General features: G+C 36.7%; 1 protein-coding gene across 9 annotated transcripts in view; it reads left to right on the top strand.

The window, feature by feature from the left end:
- Nucleotides 1-19,270, top strand: part of MCTP1 (multiple C2 and transmembrane domain containing 1) — a 558,214-nt gene that overhangs the window by 279,559 nt on the left and 259,385 nt on the right. The window lies entirely within an intron of this gene.

Raw genomic sequence — 19,270 nt, 5'->3', positions numbered from 1 at the left:
TGTCCTCTTGGCCAACTCAAGTTTCTAGCCAAGAGCCTTTCCCTGAGGACTGTGTTCTTTGCTGAAGGCCATATTTTAATGGATTTCTTGACAAGCAAAAATGAGTCCAGAGCATTTAAGATAGTGAGGGATGGTAACTAAGGAAGAATAGGAGAGGGATCAGAGGGTAGTAAGTCTGGAAACGTATGGAGGATGCTGACAACCTGATTCCAATATTTGGAAGACTGTTACTTAAAAGAGGGATTATTTATTTTTTGCTTTAAATCTGGAATCTAGAAAATAGATTTAGGTCTAATTGGGGAGAGTCTTGATGAAGTAGATATCTGACTCATTTCCACGGAAGAAATTCCTAACAATTTGAGTAACTCTCTATTTATAATGCAGCACCGAGCTCATCAGTTGCATTGTGGCAGAGACTGCTTATTGTCCACCAGTATTCTTTTCCTCCAACTTGTGTCACAGAGCTCCCATGTTTTGGGTAGGCATAAGTTTTATCAGCTAAAGCTGGCGTTTACCAACCTCCCTTGCAGCTAAGTTCTAAGGTCTGGCCAATGAGATGTAAGCAGAAAGCCGTATGTGCTACTTTGGGTAGTGCAACTTCTGGGTCATACCCCTAAGACAAATACACAAGGCTGTTTCTCCAGCCTTCTTCTATCTTCCTTCCAGTTGGGAGATGAAGAGAACAAGAGTTGTCTTGAATGCTGTATGATCTCACTTATATGTGGAACCTAAAAAAAAAACTTAGAAAATAAAGACTAGATTGGTAGTTGCCAGGGGCTGAGGGATTGAAGAAATGGGTGATGGTGATCAAAGGATCCAAACTTCCAGTTATAAGATTAGTAAGTACTGGGGGTCTAATGTACAGCTTGGTGACTGTAGTTAACAATATTGTATCGTATACTTGAAAGTTTCTAAGAGAGTAGATCTTAAATGTCCTCACCACACACATACACACACACAAAAGGTAACTATGTGAAGTGATAGATGTGTTAACTAACCTTATTGTGATAATCATTTTCACAATATATACATATATCAAATCATCATGTTGTACACCTTAAACTTACGCAATACTGTATGTAAGTTATATCTTAGTAAAGCTGGAAAAAAAGAGTAGGTGTCTTGGACCAAGGGTCAGAAGCCTCACACTGAGAATGGTGGAATTGTTGTATTGGGTTAGGATTACCTTTCCCTGTATGGTTTTGCATGAATGGAATGAATTTCCCTTAGTTTAATCCACTATATTTTTTTGATCTCTTTGTCATGGCAGCTTAGACAGCCCTCTAGGTAATACACTGACACCCTTTATAAGAAAGTCTTTCATTAGGTTCAACTAAGTTTCCTTCTTCTAGTTTTCTCAAAAATTTCTCTAACTACATCATAAATGTGTTTTTCAAGGTAGATTCATTAGTTTTCTATCGATTTCTAAGTAATTTCCATGAGCTTAGCGGCTTAAAACAACATCCACTTAATAGGTGGATTACAAATTCTGTAGGTCAGGAATCTGGGCATGGCATAACTGGGTTCTCTGCTCAGAGTCTCACAAGGCCAAAGTTAAGGTGTCAGCTGGACTTAACATTAAAAACTGGAGCTCAGGGTCCTCTTCCAAGTTCATTCTTGGTCTTGGCAAAATTCAATTCCTTGCAGCTGGAGGTCTGAAGTCCCTGTTTTCTTGCTGTCTGCCAGCCAGGGTTTTGTTTTTTTTTTTTTTTTTTTGAGCTCCTAGAGGCCAGTCTTAGGCCCTTTTCTTTTGACTCCCTCCATCTTCAAGTCAGGGACAGCGTGTAAAATCCCCCTCGTGCTTCAAATCTGATTTTCCTTTTTGCTGCTAGGTAGAGAAAACCCTGTGCGTTTAAAGGAGATTAGATTAAGTCCACCCTCACAATCTTCCTTCTGGTGAACTCAGTGTCAACTGATTAGTAACCTAATTATATCTGCAAAATCCCTTTCATCATATAAGTAGCAATAATCACAGACATATCATATTCACAGCCCAGGGATTGGGATGAGAAATCTTAGGGGTGCATTTTAGAATTCTACCTACCACAGTAGGGAAGACATTTACCACCAGCTCCCAATAAAGGCTATCTCATTGTGTGCTGGGCAAGCCAAAAACATTTAATAAATTCTCATTGCCTTAAATATGCTACTTTAGTGATGAATGTGGCTGGCAAATCTCCTCTGATGTTATTATACTAATATCAAGATACGATAATATTGATATCAACAGGAGTCATAACAGATTCTAAAAATAATTTCTATTTGATCATATTGTTATGTGTAGTTTATAAATCTAAATTTTAAAGGATGTGCTGTAGATATAAAGATGAATGTAAGAATTCACATTCATTGTACATGCATTATTAACCTGTAGGTTGACATTGTCAACATATTTCAGACCAGTTAGTCTTTAGAAATTGTTTTGAGTAGTTTTTGAAAACAATATACTTGCCCTTTTATAATTGGCCCTTTGAGTACATCCTGTTTTATTTTGGTACATTCGCTAATAAAAGACTGATCACTTGACATTACATGAGGCAATCTTAAAATATTTTTATCCATTGATTTATTTGCTCTTCTCTTTTAACTCACTTGAAGAAAAATCCCACGTCCTTACCAAGGATCTGTAGAGCCTCACATAATCTGTTGTCCCTCCAAGCTCTGATTTCATCTCCCACCACTCTCTTTCCAGGTCACTCACTTTATCCACACTAGAATTCTTCAGGGCCACTGCACTTGCTGCTTCCTCTGCCTGAAATGCTCCCTTATTGGTTCAGGTCCCTTTTCAAATGTGTGCTCATAGGTGAACCTTCTCCTCCACATCCTATCTAAACTAGCAGGCCCCTCTTACTACCATCCCTTCACCTGTGGCTTCATGTTCCTTCCCACATCTATCATTACATGACATGTTACCTCTTCATTGGCTGTTTGCCTGATTCCCTCCACTGCAACCAAAGATCCTTGGGAGTGGGGACTTTATGATCTGCTGGATCCCCGGGACCTAGCAGGACCTATTTACATAATAGACATCCAGTAAATATTGTTAAATGCATCAATGTATTTCAGAAAAGGAAAAGTATACCAGCTGGAGAATTCCTTTACTCTGCAAACTAGCACAAGTCTTGTATTAAGAAAGAGCCCTGTCTTCTTTTAAAAACTAACAGAGCGTTAATGGAAATGGGAAGAGTAGCAAGTCTGGCAGAAAGGCAGAAGGCAAGAAAGAGCGGGTCATTGAGAAATGCAGTGCCTAGGTTGGTTCTCCAGTTTTTATTAAACTTACCAACTCAGACCATGGACTTTTTCCACACCCTGTCAGAGAGTTGAAGGGAATGCTGTGTTGAAGACAGAAACAAGGATTCACAACACCTGCTACTCTCCTGTATCTGCTGTCTTTGCTTCTATCGGTGACGACATGCTTTAGCAGGATAATTGCAAGTTTTGAAGTCACTTGTCACATTAAAAACTTATTAACCGTTTTTAGCATAAGGGATGAAGATTTTTTTCATTGTTTCTCAAGTATTTTAGTTACATTGTAGGTGTTAACATTTTGCTTTGCTTATCTTTTTTACTTGCTTATAAAACTTATATAACCATTGACTACATCAAATAATAAGATAATTGAAGAAAAGGCTTTAATTAATAATCTGGAGACATGGATTTTAAACTTGTATTTTGAAAAGAAAAAAATCTTTTACTTGTGGAAACATATCCTTTAAAATTTCTCTCATTGACAAACAGTTGACAAGAAATCAGCTATTGCATCTTTGTTTTGATGACCTCAGATATATCATTGTGCCGATGACTGTATATATTAAGGACTCCACATGCTTGAAAGGAGTGTCTGTGAAACAGGGACTAGCTATGTTCTTATAGCTCTAGAGATCTGGAGGAGGCATCTTAGCTATATAACATACACTTTATAACAGACCTGTCCAAAATAAAATACTATATCACGTAATGTATGTGTTCAATAAATACTGAATTTAATTTTAAAGTGCTGAGTTGAAAGTATTCAAACTGTCTACATTCTGTCCACATGGGCATCTGTCATCTGTTACTTTTATAGTTGTGAACCTTGTATTCAGTGAAGGACTAGATGAGGTCTCTGCCGATTCTAAGACCTCATGTTTCTATAAGACTATTCAGTCATCACTTAGTTTTGAAGGGAAAACATTGCTGAATGAGAAGACGAACATCCATAATATGACTTTTTTTATTTTATCACTGTTATTAATTAAAATAGGTAAAACAACTAAAACAATGGAAATGATCTATCTAAAATATATCTGTGAATACTGTTTTAATTGTGACATAGAAGATGTTCACCCTTCTTCAAGGCAAACAGCCCAGGGTCCCATGTGGTCCCTGTATCCAGCTCCAAATCAAGGATATCTGAATAGAGGGAAATCCTTTATCACGTCCAAATGTGGTTCCTTGTAGCCCCGTGGACTGTGAATCTGCCTAACACTTCCCCATACACGTTCAATATATAACAAGCAAAAGGAAAGCATGGGAGACTCATAGCAGTTACTTGTCCATAGCATTTCTGAAATCCCCATCGACAGGCTTTATGAAGGTCACTTACCTGGAGAATAGGGAGATTCCTTGACTAGAACGCTACTATTTGGGGAGAATCCCCTTGTCTATTGTTCTCTGTAGCAACTAGCTCCACCATCTGGGAAGTTCTTTACCCTCTATTATCCTCTGTAGCATATATGAAATGGGCGTGGAGGAGCCTGCCCCCTTGGGAACTGCACTGCCTCCATATCCTGCTTCCTGCTGGTGCAAGATCAGGGATCTCAACCAGGTGAGTTCTTTCTCTCAAAAACTGAGTAGGCTTCATGCGCCAGCAGCCACACCCAGTATTCTTTCTCCTCAAACATGACTTATTCCTTTGCTCCTCCCTTTCAGTGTAATGGCAGCTACCTTAAGGCCATCGTGCTTGGGTGGGAGGGCCAATCTGACCTTGGCCTCTAGACATTTTTAATGAGCTTTTGTTGTTCAAAGTCGTTTTTAAATTCTTTACTCCCTTTCGTTTCTACTTGTGGATCAGCCTATTTTCTCCTGAATTCATCTCTTATGATTACTTACTAAAAGCAACCAATTTTAGAAAATACACACCTTCATCTGGCTCTTCCTAACCATGTCCCCTCAAGCTCAAGTTCAATGGCAGGCAGCCTGCCTTTTGGGTTACCATAGGAACAGTTTTACCACATGTCTACCATGGCCTAACGAGACTCTACAGCCTTCCTTGCTACCCACCACCCATCCACTAAGTCAATGTCACATATTTTAGGGATTCTTTTTTTTAATGTCAGCACTCATTCTTAGAATCAATTTTTGTATCAGTTGAGGTAAGTAGTGTTAGAACCTGTAAAAGATAAACACCCAAATCTCAGGGGTTTAACAAAATCAAAATTTATTTATTTTTATCACTTCGTTGTTCACTGTAAGTGATAGTAGGGCTTCTGTTTCATTTGGAAACACCAGGCTCTTTCTGTTGTGTGGCCCTGCCCTCATCTAGGTTCTCAGTGTTGGGGGAAAAGAGAGAGAATTGCATATAGGAATATGTCATGGGCTGGTTGGGCCTGGGAGTGGCATTCAACTTCTGCTCATAGTCCATTGGCCAGAACCCACTCCTCAATAACAATAGCCACACCTAAATAAAAGGACTCGAAATGTAGTTTAGCTTCTTGCCTGTGAAGGAGAGGAAAACACAGATGTCAGTGAAGGGTAGCAGTTTCAGCCATAATTTCTCTGTACACATAAAAATAACCTTCCTTCTAAACATTTTGCATAAAAATATGACAGCTTTTACTATATGTTTATTATATCTATTTATTGGACATATGACATAAAATGTTAGGAGAGATATGTCATAAGCATATTCATTCACCTTTATTCTGGTATGGTTTCTAGTTGATTGTTCTGAATAAATCTAAATCAATCAATCAATCATATAAATAAACACTATAAGCAAATTGCTACTACAATGAGATTGTCTAAAAGCACTTTGTAAAACTAGAACAGATTGACCATTTTGAGGAATCACAATGAATGTCAATTACCGTAGTTTGGGAAAGTGGCAATGGCAAAATGTGTACTGTTGCAGAAATGATGGCACAGTGCTTTTGTGATATTAAGCTTTACATATTTCAGATTCAGTATTTGAGAATAAAATTCAATGAGATTCCTAGAATCACAGTGAATAAGAGTGGGGAAAAAAACACTAAGAAATAAAGGGTGTGCAATGTAAGTACTGGTTACCTCATTAGTTTCTGTTATTTTTTTGAGATAGTACAGATATTCGTTCATTCAGTTATACAGGAGTGTTTTCAGTCAACCAACATTTCTTGATCACACACAATAACCCAGGGGTTGTATCAAACATCAAGGATCAGAAATTAAACCAGGCCTCAACGTGACAAGTGTTATTTGCGGAGGATGTTAGGGAGCACGTGGGAATGACCTAATAATGTCCATGGGATGGCTCAGAGAAGATGTCCAAGCAGCGGTGAGACTTGAACTTTGTACTGAAAGAGAACTAGGGATGATGGAAAAGGTCATTCAGGGCAAGGGAAAGAGATGAAGAGGGGCACGGACACTGGAGAGAAGCTGTGGGTTTGAGGTGCTGCAAGGTGTTCTGTAGATTAGAGGTCTGGTGAAAGATGAGTCTGGAGAAATTAGCAAAGAAATACTTGTATGTCGTGCTAGAGAGTTTGAACTTTATTCTGAAATCAATGAGAACAATGAAGAATTTTAAAGCAAGGGAGTAACATCAGATTTTTGTTTCAGAAAAATTTCTAGCTGTAAGATTTTGGAGAAAGAATTGAAGTGGGGAAGACTAGAGCAAGGAGATAAAGAGGAGACCATTGACTTTTCTTTTTTCTCACATTGCATTCATGAATATGCTAAGGAATGGGTTATTCAAGTACCATGCATTTGTGATGCATTTTAGTCATACTGTAATATAACTGTCTTGAAATTGGTTCAGGTAATGACAGTAATCAATCTACAGGAGTCATAAAACTGTTTTGATTGTTATTACTTACAGTTTTGATTGATGAAGAGGATTTTATTTTCTTTATAGAGTAGTAGTGACTTTTATTTAGTGGATATGTTCTATGGGCTCCAGTCATTTTAATGTCGTATTTTATGGTACTTCCTTATACATAGGCTTATTTATGTAATCTTTATTATTATTTATAGGCAATTTTTTCTTGATTTAACAAATCCAGTAGAATTGCTATCTCTACATAACTAGGAGGAAGAAGTACCTTGAAAATAAGCATTACTTTTCTGCTATATATTCATGTATTCTTAAATGGTTAAGGAAAGTAGCTAAATAATAATTGTTACCTCAATTTCAGTTGAGGTAACAGAGAACCCCAGTTTTAGGCATCTGAATAAGTGCCCAGCTTAGCAAATATGTTAATAGTAATGTATGTATGTAATATTAATGTTTGTATTCATGCAGTCAACGAATATTTATTGATAAGTTGAGTACCTGCTCTGTGGTAGGTTCTGGGATGCACAAGAGGTCTCTGCCCTCATGAGATTTCTGTCTCATGGAGATAAAAGGCCCTAAATAAATCATCTTCCCAATCAGATTCAGTCATGCTTGTCTAACTGCTACTCTGATGTGATAACGGTTCAGAATTAATGTTTGCCAAGTTTAGTGAGATCCATGGCTTCCTAGTATGGAATCCAGTTTCTGATGGGGGCACCTTACGGGACGGCTAAGCTCAGAAATGATAGTTTTTAGATACGTGGGACAGGTGGGTTGATTGGTTAGACTTAATGGTGTAGTAAACTTGGAATCTAGAATCAAATAGATCTTGCACTGAATTCTGGAGCTGTCACTTACTAGCCTTATGACTAGGGCAAGCAGCCTAATCTTTCTGAACCAGTTTACTCATCTATCAATTACTAAGAATGTTAATTTATTCATCGATTGAACAAACATTTATTGGATGCCTCTGCTGTGCTGGTTTAACCTACCTCACAGGACTACAGTTGTAACTAAATGAAATATTATATGAAAAGCCCCAGGCACATACTAAGTCAAGAAAATTAGTTTCCTCCCACCTCAACCCATTTTTTTTTCTTTACTGGATATTATCTTCCATTTTATAAGTGAGAAACCCCTGTGCCCAGGAATGGCCACGTTGTAAGAAGAGGTGGTTCATACCACCTAGTCTTATGAAACTGAATTGAATAGAATTCAACCAAGACTGATTGTACAAAGTCAAATAAATCATTCCAATAAGAAAAACACTTTTCTAGAAGGAAGGTCTATTTGGAAAGTCTAGGACCAGATGGCTTCACAGGTGAATTCTACCAAACATTCAGAGAAGAGTTAACATGTATCCTTCTCAAACTATTCCAAAAAAATTGCAGAGGAAGGAACACTTCTGAACTCATTCTGTGAGGCCACCATCACCCTGATACCAAAACCAGACAAAGATATAACAAAAAAAAGAAAATTACAGGCCAATATCACTGATAAACATAGATGCAAAAATCCTAAACAAAATACTAGCAAACAGAATCCAACAGTACATTAAAAGGATCATACACCATGATCAAGTGGGATTTACCCCAGGGATGCAAAGATTTTTCAATATCTGCAAATCAATCAGTGTGATACACCACATTGACAAACTGAAGAATAAAACCATATGATTATCTCAATAGATGGAGAAAAAGCTTTTGATAAAATTCAATATCCATTTATGATTAAAAAAACTCTTCAGAAAGTGAACATGGAGGGAACATACGTCAACATAACAAAGGCCGTATATGACAAACCCACAGCTAACATCGTACTCAACAGTGGAAAGCTGAAAGCTTTTTCATTCAGCTTAATATCAAACAAACAAACAAACAACCCAATCAAAATATGGGCAGAAGACCTAAATAGGCATTTCTCCAAAGAAGACATACAGATGGCCATCAGGCACATGAAAAGATGCTCAACATCCCTAATTATCAGAGAAATGCAAATGAAAACTACAATGAGGTATCACCTCACACATGTCAGAATGACCATCATCAAAAAACAAGACCACAAGTAATAAATGCTGGAGAAGGTGTGGAGAAAAGGGAACCCTCCTACACTGTTGGTGGGAATGTAAATTGGTGCAGCCACTATGGAGAACAGTATGGAGGTTCCTTAAAAACCTGAAAATAGAGTTATCATATAATTCTGTGATCCCACTCCTTGGCATTTGTCTGGAGAAAACTCTAATTTGAAAAGATACATGCAACCCAGCGTTCATAGCAGCATTATTTACAAAAGCCAAGACACGGAAGCAAACTAAAAGTCCATCTACAGACGAATGGATGAAGAAGATGTGATATATATAGAGAGAGATATAGATACATAGATATTTGAATATTACTCAGCCATAAAAAGAATGAACTAATGCCATTTGCAGCAACATAGATGGACCTAGAGATGATCATACTAAGTGAAGTAAGGCAGACAGAGAAAGAAAAATGTCATATGATATGACTTATATGTGGAATCTTAAAAAATGATAAAAATGAACTTATTTACAAAACAGAAATAGACTCACAGACATAGATAACAAACTTATTGTTACCAAAGGGGATAGCAGGGTGTGGGGAGAGATAAATGAGTTCGCAATTAACATGTACACACTACTATATATAAAATAGGTAAACAACAAGGACCTACCGTATAGCACAGGGAACTATACTCAATATCTTGTAATAACCTATAATGTAAAAGAATCTGAAAAATAATGTATATATATGTGTGTGTGTGTATATATATATATATATATATATATATATATATATGTATAACTGAATCACTTTGCTGTATACCTGAAACTAATACATTATAAATTAACTATACTTCAAATTTTTAAAATGGTTAAAAAACTAAAAACAAAAAAAACAACAACAAAAAACCACTACAGGAAGCATATACTCTATCAGCCAACTTACCAAAAAAAAAAACCACAAAAACAAACAAAAAAGGATCTGGAAGTTGCATATGTCACTTTATATCTTGCGGACTCGGCCACATGGCCATACCCATTGCTTGGAAAATAAGGAATTCTCTAATGGAATAATCACATGTCCTGCTAAACTCACAGTGACTCTATTACTAAAATGAAAAAGAGGAGAAATGGATGTAGGGGTTCAGTCTGCCACAGAAGCCAAATTAGGATCAGAAGGCTCCACGGTAAGAGTACAAGATAATAAAAATACACAAACACATGTGCAAAATCTCCTGGACAAGGAGAGGCTTTGAATCCTGACCCTGAACCAGAGTTCTGGAGCCTGGGTTACCCACAGCAGTGCTTGTGGGTGCAGAAGATGGAGTGAAATGTAGTCCAAGAAGAATCAAGCGCCTGATGTGTACTTGACAGAGAGAACTCTGGCAGTGTTCAGAGGATAGATTAGAAGGCAGAAGGGAAACCAAGCAGAAGTCTCTTAGAATCATCTAGATAAGGAATGATGAGACAGTGGTGGCAGAGATGATTTCAAGAGATATTTTAAGAATTAGAATCAGAGGGCTTCGGAACATTTATCGGGTGAAATAGGCTAAACTGTGGTTGCAAGTGGAATTTTAATTAGAATTCCCAAGGCTTAGGAATCTTTATCCGTTAGGATAGGCTGAACTGCTATTATAAATACACCCCCAAATTATTTAATGGCTCAAATGTAATAGGAGTTTATTTCTCACCCATGTGATAGTCCAAGGCACATGCTTCCGGTTGGCAGATAGCTCTCCTCCACATGGTGTTTCGGGAAATCAGGCTTCTTACACCTCAAATCGCTTTTAATTTGTTATATTTTAAGAAACACATTTTGTTCACTGGCATATATAGCAATAGAAATAATACTGTTGTTGAGTTTATAACTCTAAATTGAAAGAAATGAAACAAAATAAGAATAAACAGATTATAGAAGTATCCATGGAGGAGACTCTCTGTGATAAAAGGAGTATCTCCTGGTTTTTAGCAGCATTCCATTGGGAGTTTCAGAAAATGAAATATTGCTACTCGAGTTTCACTGGTTTTTCCACAGAAGATTTAACTTTGCTTTCCTAGAACCTTGATGATAATTTCCCAGATACATATAATCAGCAAATGATGCTCTGCCCCATTTTTAAAAATTGTATTCATTATTTACCCAAAAAGAAAAATATAATTTAGAAATATTTCCTTCAAACTTATTAATAAAAATGGTCTTGCTGTTTGACACAGTAATTTTTAGTTTCCTGAAAAATACACTTATGTGGAATGGCTCATTCTCTGTCAAGGGCATGGAAGTGAAATCTTATCATAGATCCTTGACTTTCCTCAGAGAAAGTTGAGAAATCCCCTCACTTTAAAGGTTGAAAAACTATAGACAAGAGCAATTAAATGACTTTTCTAAGACCACACTGCTTATAAGAACCAAAAGTGACTCTGGTCAGTATTCTTTCCAGCACAGGACTTACTGTGAGCAGTGTCACAGAATCCACAAAGAAGAAAATTTCGGGGTCAGTGGAGTTAATAACACTCACTGTGACCCACAGATGGAAGGGGCTGCAGTCTAAGAAAACGCCATTGAAAGCAGTGATTAAAAGTTACTAGTGACTAATACATTCTTGTTGTATAAAATGGTACAATACAACATATATGGAAGCCAAAAAAAGTTACTAGTGACACTCAAGGCAACAGTCTCAGAAAAGTATTAAGATAGCCAGAAGAAAAAGGATTGAGGAGAGTATAGATATTTAGGGTATAAAATTTTAATATTCTGATATTTTTTACATAGGAAAGTTCAATGCTTAACATTTTTTTTAAAAAATTATATTTGATCTTGTTTGGTTAGGATGGCTGTAAAAACATGGTAACATATTCTAGAAGAATTCCAGAGAAAATTGTTTCTCCTTAGGTAAAAATCATGCTTAAAGGATGAGGAGTATATTTATACCTCCAAAGTCTGTGCACTGATCACTGGTCACAGAGGGAGCTCCCAGGGGCAGGAGAAGCAGAGCCCTTTGGAAAGAATGACTCTGACATCCAGAGCACTCTTCTCTATTGCAGTTGCTCTTATGCCATAGATTAATATACGATTAATTAATATTCACAATGAAAGCAGTATTTGTCTAAATCTGTGTGAAAAAAATGTAAGTAACCACCCCCCTTCCATGTTTTAGTTTACCAAAACTTCCAGAAGTTACCAGGAAATTGCTTGTAGATACCACCTATAATTTATGCCGTGTGTGAAGGGGAACTTGAGTGAGCTGTATTTGCCCCAAATACATGTATTATTTTTTCTTACATATTCAGAACTCTGCATTTACAAGAGAAAAATAAGCCAAAAAAATTATTCATAAAAATCAACAGTCTGTTCCTGTCATTTACACCTTCTCTATACGGTGTGTCTGGAAGTGTCTTCTACTCCTCAAAGAAAGAAATTTATTTAGTTCAGTCCTATACTACATTTTATCACAGTATTAGTTTTTATTCATCTCTGTGCTGTATAATGGTAACTTCATTAACCAGCAATTTAAAAATCACTGGAATATTCATATTCCTCATTATGGAAAAAGGTTTTAGTTTCCTTTTATTTTATAACATTAAACCATATGTGATTATAAGCTTTTTGCATTTTAATTTTAATATAGTTATTTAGCCCTATGTAATGTTTCCACTGTAGGGCATTACAAATCTCAAAAAAAACAAAAAATGAAGAAGGAATGAGAGTTTAAGGAATAATTTTAATGTATAAATAAGGTACCTGTTTTGAAGATTTTTAAATCATTAATAAAAATAAATGTATATAAAGATATAATCTATTGCTCTGAGTATGCTTTGAACTTCTCTATTTTTACAGGCCTCTTTCAAGTGTGAAGGACCTTGTTATAGAACAGATATTTTCTCTGTTGTGTTTTGTCAACAAAAGTAGCTAGCTTTAAATGTTTGTAGAAGGATTGAATACCTTCAGGAAGATCCACCCTAAATTTGAATTCTTTTTAACTGTTCACACTTAATATTTATATTCACTTCTCTTTTTTGTCTTTTTTCTTCTTTCTTTTCATCTTCCTCCTTCTCCTTCTCTTTCTCCATAAGACTGAGTTTCGATTTCGCATTGTTTTTGATTAGGAGTTAGCATTATTGAATAAGTATAAGCCCCTGAAACAGGAATAGCTATTTCTGTTTCATTATATACTAGGTTTGGGATAAGACTGATTTAAACTTGTTAACCGGGAGGCTCATTTATTCTGAAAATGAAAAACAGGACACTCATTGCTATATGGCTATTTACATTTTAAAGAGCTTTCATACTATTTTAAGGAAAGGAAGACTGCCATCTTGTGTGTGCTGTGTTTATTGCTGCACAAAAGGGGACCCATTCAGACAAAGTTTAGTTCTATGTTGGACTTAAATTACATTAAAGGCTAAACAGTCACACAAAGTGTTGAAATGCTCAGATGTCCTGACTCAAATAAACAAACACAAACCATAGCTTGGGGACATGTTTTTCTTTACTACATGAAGAAACGTTATACAAACCATCTAATTCCTCTTTTTCAAACAATTTGATCCTAGGGTTCAGATATATACAATGAAAATTCCCTAGGTCTAAAATACTCTAGAATTTTTAAAGCACAGAATGTATAATTATAAGATAAAATAATAATGTTTTAAAATAAATTCTGAAGTTAATGCTATCTGATAAAATGAATGTGTGAAAGGTTGCTCTTGAATATGATATTAATAAAATCTGAATTTTATTTTAGGGCTAACACGTCCTAGTTTCTTCTTCTGTATTTATTTGCCCTGTTTACATTTTATTATCACCATAAAAAAGATTGCAATGAGGGTCACAGTCCAGCCAATAACAACAAAGCACAGGTTGCTAGAAAATGCCTGAGAACTGCCAAGGGTGCAGTAGAGATGCTTTAACTTTGAAGAGCCGAACCACAGGCCTCACAATAGTAATTTGATAAGTGTTTGTGCCATCTTGTGGTTAAATGCAATATTGCAACAAAACAGCACTGGCACTTGAATTTAATTTTTGAGTTTTTTGAACCAACAAACTAAATCTCTTTTGTGTGTGTGTGTGTGTAATATATTTGTTAAAGGCTAACCACAAGTTAGTGGCTTGGATTTACTTGGAGTTTTATTATAATAAAATGACTTGAGTTCACTGGAAAATCTATTACAATAAAAGAACCTCCAAAACATGTGAAACTTCCTCATCTATGAAATATAATAAGGTAGCATTTCCCAAAGAGAGATCAGGGATTATTAGTCCTGAAAGATACACTCAAGATAAATAGGCTCTACGGTCAAAGACCTGCCATACCCCCTTGGAGAGTAAAAGTGCACATTGTCTTATTTAAAAGCTATAGAAAATTAATCTGTTTAATTTTGTATTAAACCAGCATTTTCCAAATATGCTTGACCACAGAATTCCTTTTTAAAAAACAAACAATAGGGCTTCCCTGGTGGCGCAGTGGTTGAGAATCTGCCTGCTAATGCTGGGGGACACGGGTTCGAGCCCTGGTCTGGGAAGATCCCACATGCCGCGGAGCAACTAGGCCCGTGAGCCACAACTACTGAGCCTGCGCGTCTGGAGCCTGTGCTCCGCAACAAGAGAGGCCGCGATAGTGAGAGGCCCGCGCACCGCGATGAAGAGTGGCCCCCGCTTGCCACAATTAGAGAAAGCCCTCGCACAGAAACGAAGACCCAACACAGCCAAAAAAATAAATAAATATAGTGGAAGGAATCTTCGTGATCATTAAAAAAAAAAACAACAAACAACAACAACAAATAATACCTATTAATATTACCAGGTAATAAAGTGACTACCTTTCAACATAAAAGATTAGAGCATTAGGTACAAATCTTTTGCTGAAACTAAATTAAAAGAATGATGTCTCCAGTTCTCTGTGTTGGAATCACAAGCTGAAGGTCTTGAACTTTAAATTAAGGACTCTCAGTCAACAAAGGTCCCTCAGTTACAGTAATAAGTAAACAATTAGAAATTCCTTAAAGAGTTTTGACTACTAAAAAAGTTATTAAAATTTAATAATAGCACCCAGAGCCTCTGAATGATAGCTGGAAAGGGAGAAATGTAGCAGATTTTATTCTGTGGAGTCAAAACACAGTGGGAAAAGTCAGATGACTGACTCACCATGTGTGTGCATCTGGAGCTGTTTTCCTGTACTTATGACTGTGAAATTTGCTGACGTATGTGCCATCTCCAATCCAGTTTATCCTGTGGCCAAAGCCACACATTTACAATATATTTCACCATCATAATATCTTTTCAAAGTCCCTTAAAACAGCCTTTCTCTCTTTTTTATACCAATCCCTGAGATCTTAGTGCCTATCAGAGTCAAAAATCTGTCCCTAAACCTTAACTTAACCCTTAGACCGACTCTTGTTATCTGGATTGTTATTTCTTCAGACCATTGGATATTTACTGCCTCAAGCGGCATCAAGGATACGATACCAAGCGTGAAAAATGTTGTTTGGAGGTGGCCTAATGTAATATTTAATTTAAAGTTCCAGCATCCTAGCTGTGTGACTTTGGGGAATTTACTTACCTGTTCCACACTATATATTTGTATGTAATACCACTTGAGGGTATTCAATAAATGCCAACAGAACAAATGAAACGTGGTTTCCTCAGCTGTAACCTAGATAACACTACAACTCACCTCACAGGCTCGTTGGGTGGTATGTTATATTTGACATAGTACGTGTTCAGTAAATGTTAACCAGAGTGATCTAGATTCCTTTTTGTAATTTAAGTTCTGCCATCAAGACCTAGTGGATCACCCAGCAGGATTCTAGGAATGAGTTGTCCCTAATTCTAAGGGGATTTTGACAGTTAGCATAGACAGTGGTTGAGGAAAATGTTTCTGGTAAGGAGCAAGAAAAAGATTGCTTCTGAAAAAGATTTACATTTGAGTGTATAGGCTTCTGTGCTAAATCATAAGTTATGTCAGTTGTTTGCATAATAGCTAAATTAAATAGTGTGAGATACTAATATCAATAACTGTTAAGAAACACAGTCCAACTTTCTTGAAGTTACTTTTCTTGTAAAAGGCTTATTCATACCTTTTTTGGACCAAAGAGATACAAGATTGTTATACCTTGAAGGGGGTGAACGGTTTATGATGATGTGCCAGAGAGAGAATTGACTAGGCTCCAGATTTGAGTTCTAGTCTGACCTGGAGCAAACCACTTGACCTTTCCTACTTGTGTCGTCTGTAAAACGGAGGCAGTAGTTAGACTCACAGAAGCCTTAGGGTGATTAAGACAGATAATAAGTGCGAGAGTTTTCTAAGCGAGAATAAGTTACTTGTCAATATTGGCATTATTTGTAGTGTCTAAATGATTGTTCAACATCTTTACATAATAATTCTGTGATGGTGTTTTAGAGTTAAAAAAGGAAAATATGGATGTCCATGTTTCCTAGAAAGCTGAGTAGAAGGAACCCTGGACTTGGCGTCTGAAGTGTAAATTTGCCTTTCATCCTGTTACTTGTTAGCTTCTTATGTGATTTGGTGCAAGTCACACTGAATCTCAGGTTGTTTCTCACCTGCAATATAGGTTGATAATATATGCTTTCACCAACTTCACAGGGTCACTTTGAGGATGTATTTAATAGTACTGTCTCCACTGTGAACTCTAAGGTCATTCATTTACTCATCCATTGAACAAATGCTTACTGAGTACAGGCTCTGCCCCAGACGCTGTGCCATGTGCTGGGACAGAGTCCTGCCCTCACGGGGGTTATAGCCAGCGGGAAAATTCCTACAGTAAACTGGTAGACATACAAATTAACCTATAAGGAGCATAATGATGAGTGCTACTAAGCAGAAGAGCAAATGTCAGGAGAAAGTGACAAAGAGACCTAATTCAGATTGGGATGGTTGAGGAAGGCATTCCTGAGCAAATTGTATTTAAACTAAGACCTGGAAGATAAGAAGTGTCAGCCAGGCAAAAGGGGAAGAGAATGGGAAGGAGGGACTTTTCAAGCAGAGAGCCTGGCTGGAATATGTGAAGCCTGGAAGCAGAGGAGAACTTCTAGTAACAGGGAAGCTGGAACAGAGTAGGGGCCAAAAATGAAGGTGGAGAAACAGCAAGTTCTGTATACCATGTTAGAGATTTTGGATTTTATTATAGGTGTAGTTGAAAGGTGTTGAGATGTGTTAAGCAAAGAAGGGGGAAGATTAAATTTGCAGGTTTAAAAGGTCAGTCTGGCCGCCATATAGAGAATTAATGGGAGAGGACACGGAAGCATGGAGAGCCCAGTTAGGAGGCTATTATTATAGTTGCACAGCACAGAAATCATGGTAGCTGAACTAGAGTGGAGGAGAGTTAATCGGACTTGGTGGTGTCCTGGATGGAGAAGGAGGTATGGAAAGTAATTTCCCTGCGTCTTGCTTGAGGAACTGTCAAATAATGGAGCATTTAACGACCTGACATGTTAACACTGGAATGTCTATTATGTATCCAAGTGGAGGTGACAAAAGTCAGCAAGAAGAGAGGTCTACCACCCACATCATTAAGTCATTAAGTCATTAATTCATTCAATTATTCACCAAACGTTTATTGAGGAACAATATGTCTAATTCTGTACTAAGTGCTGGAGGTTTAAAAAACAGTGATACAAGTGGCTCTGATCTCATGGAGCATATTGTATTTTAGCAGCTGGTAGTAGTTGCATAGATGATTTTAAAAATCAAAGACAAAACTGCATGACTGAGGAAATTCAGATGGGTACATGATGTTAATATCCCTCAAATTACATGCTATAACACTTCCACTCCCTGGGGTGTTCAGCCTGTAGCTGCGGATCAGGGCCTTGAAAAATAGCCATTTTAGCTGTTAAACATTTCGGTTACATTGACTCCCTTAAAGAATGCATTGTAACAGTTTAGTATTAAGCCTACATTTACATTTATAAACACTTTTTAAAGTTTGTCTTGTTATAAAATCAAGCTGTCAAAATGGGAGTTTCACAAAATGGGAAGTTGTTATTTTATTAGACCCGGGTCTAGTCATACAAAAACAAGGTCTTCAATTTACTAGCAGAATGTGGAGAGTTTTGAGAGAGCCCCCAAATGATTAAATAAGAAAATCCATATCCTATAAGGCAATCCTTATATTTAGCATAGATATTTATGTGTCATGGAGGTGAGTGGAGTATTGAGGAGGAATATAGGTAGTGAGTTTAAGTATATCAGCCTCATAATTTTAATACCTAACATTTATATGGTGCTTTACAATTTTCTGAGCCCCACTCATATTTTTCTTTAAATCGTGTAGACCATAGTTATCAACTGTAGTTTCAGGTTGGACAAAACAGAAAGAATTAAAATTTTATTCTAAGGGAGTCAGGTCATGTATAAAGAATTATTTTCTGAGGATGAAGATTGTCACACACTGGAATGATTTCCTTGGGGATGTTCCTGATTCACCTTTTCTAGGAATCCTTAATAACAGCATAGAGTTATGAGGCCAAGACTGATGTTATTCATCGGTCAAAATGATAAATGGTATAATATAAATGAGTGTATATAGAGGCCCTTCCCTCTTGAAGTTGCAGGGGAAAAAAAAAGCACAGGCGTTAGAGCCACACAGCTTTGGTTGGAATCTTCACTCCGTCTCTTGCTAGCTGTGTACCCAAGAGCAACTTATTGGATGGCTCTTATTTCCTTTATCTTCATAGGGAGCTTGGGAGGTATTAATGGGTAATATGAAGTATCCAGGTTATTCAACAATCATTTGTCCGCTTCCTCTTGATGCCTTCCTCTGAGGCATCCTTCCCTAGCATTCTAAAATTGAAACCTGTGAACAAAATACGGGACCAAGGATAAAATTGATACCTGTGAAGAAAATATGGGACCAAGGATAAACTGAAGCTCAATTTAAGACTCACCTTTTCCGAAACCCATTAAACTAGTGTAAATTTTTAGCAGCATGTATAAGTCTAAAACTTGTTAAATCAGCCAAGATCATGGATCATCTTTTTTATAGTTGACCAGATGAAACGTCAGATTAATCTCTATCATTTACAGCATGAATTAAATTTATAAATGCAGCATGCAGTAGAGTTTTAAAATACCAGAACAGGGTTACAGTATTAAGATCAGAAGATGTAATAATAATAATAATTATTATTATTATTTACTGTCACTTCAATATTTAAGGGAAAATTTAGGAAAAGGCACTTAATCCTTATTTTTCTCATGTGATACGGTTTACTTAAATTT

Source organism: Balaenoptera musculus, chromosome 3, assembly GCF_009873245.2.
Source record: "Balaenoptera musculus isolate JJ_BM4_2016_0621 chromosome 3, mBalMus1.pri.v3, whole genome shotgun sequence".
Taxonomy (NCBI): Eukaryota; Metazoa; Chordata; class Mammalia; order Artiodactyla; family Balaenopteridae; genus Balaenoptera; species Balaenoptera musculus.
Note: the sequence above shows the minus strand (reverse complement) of the source record. Positions and strands in the feature narration are given on the sequence as shown.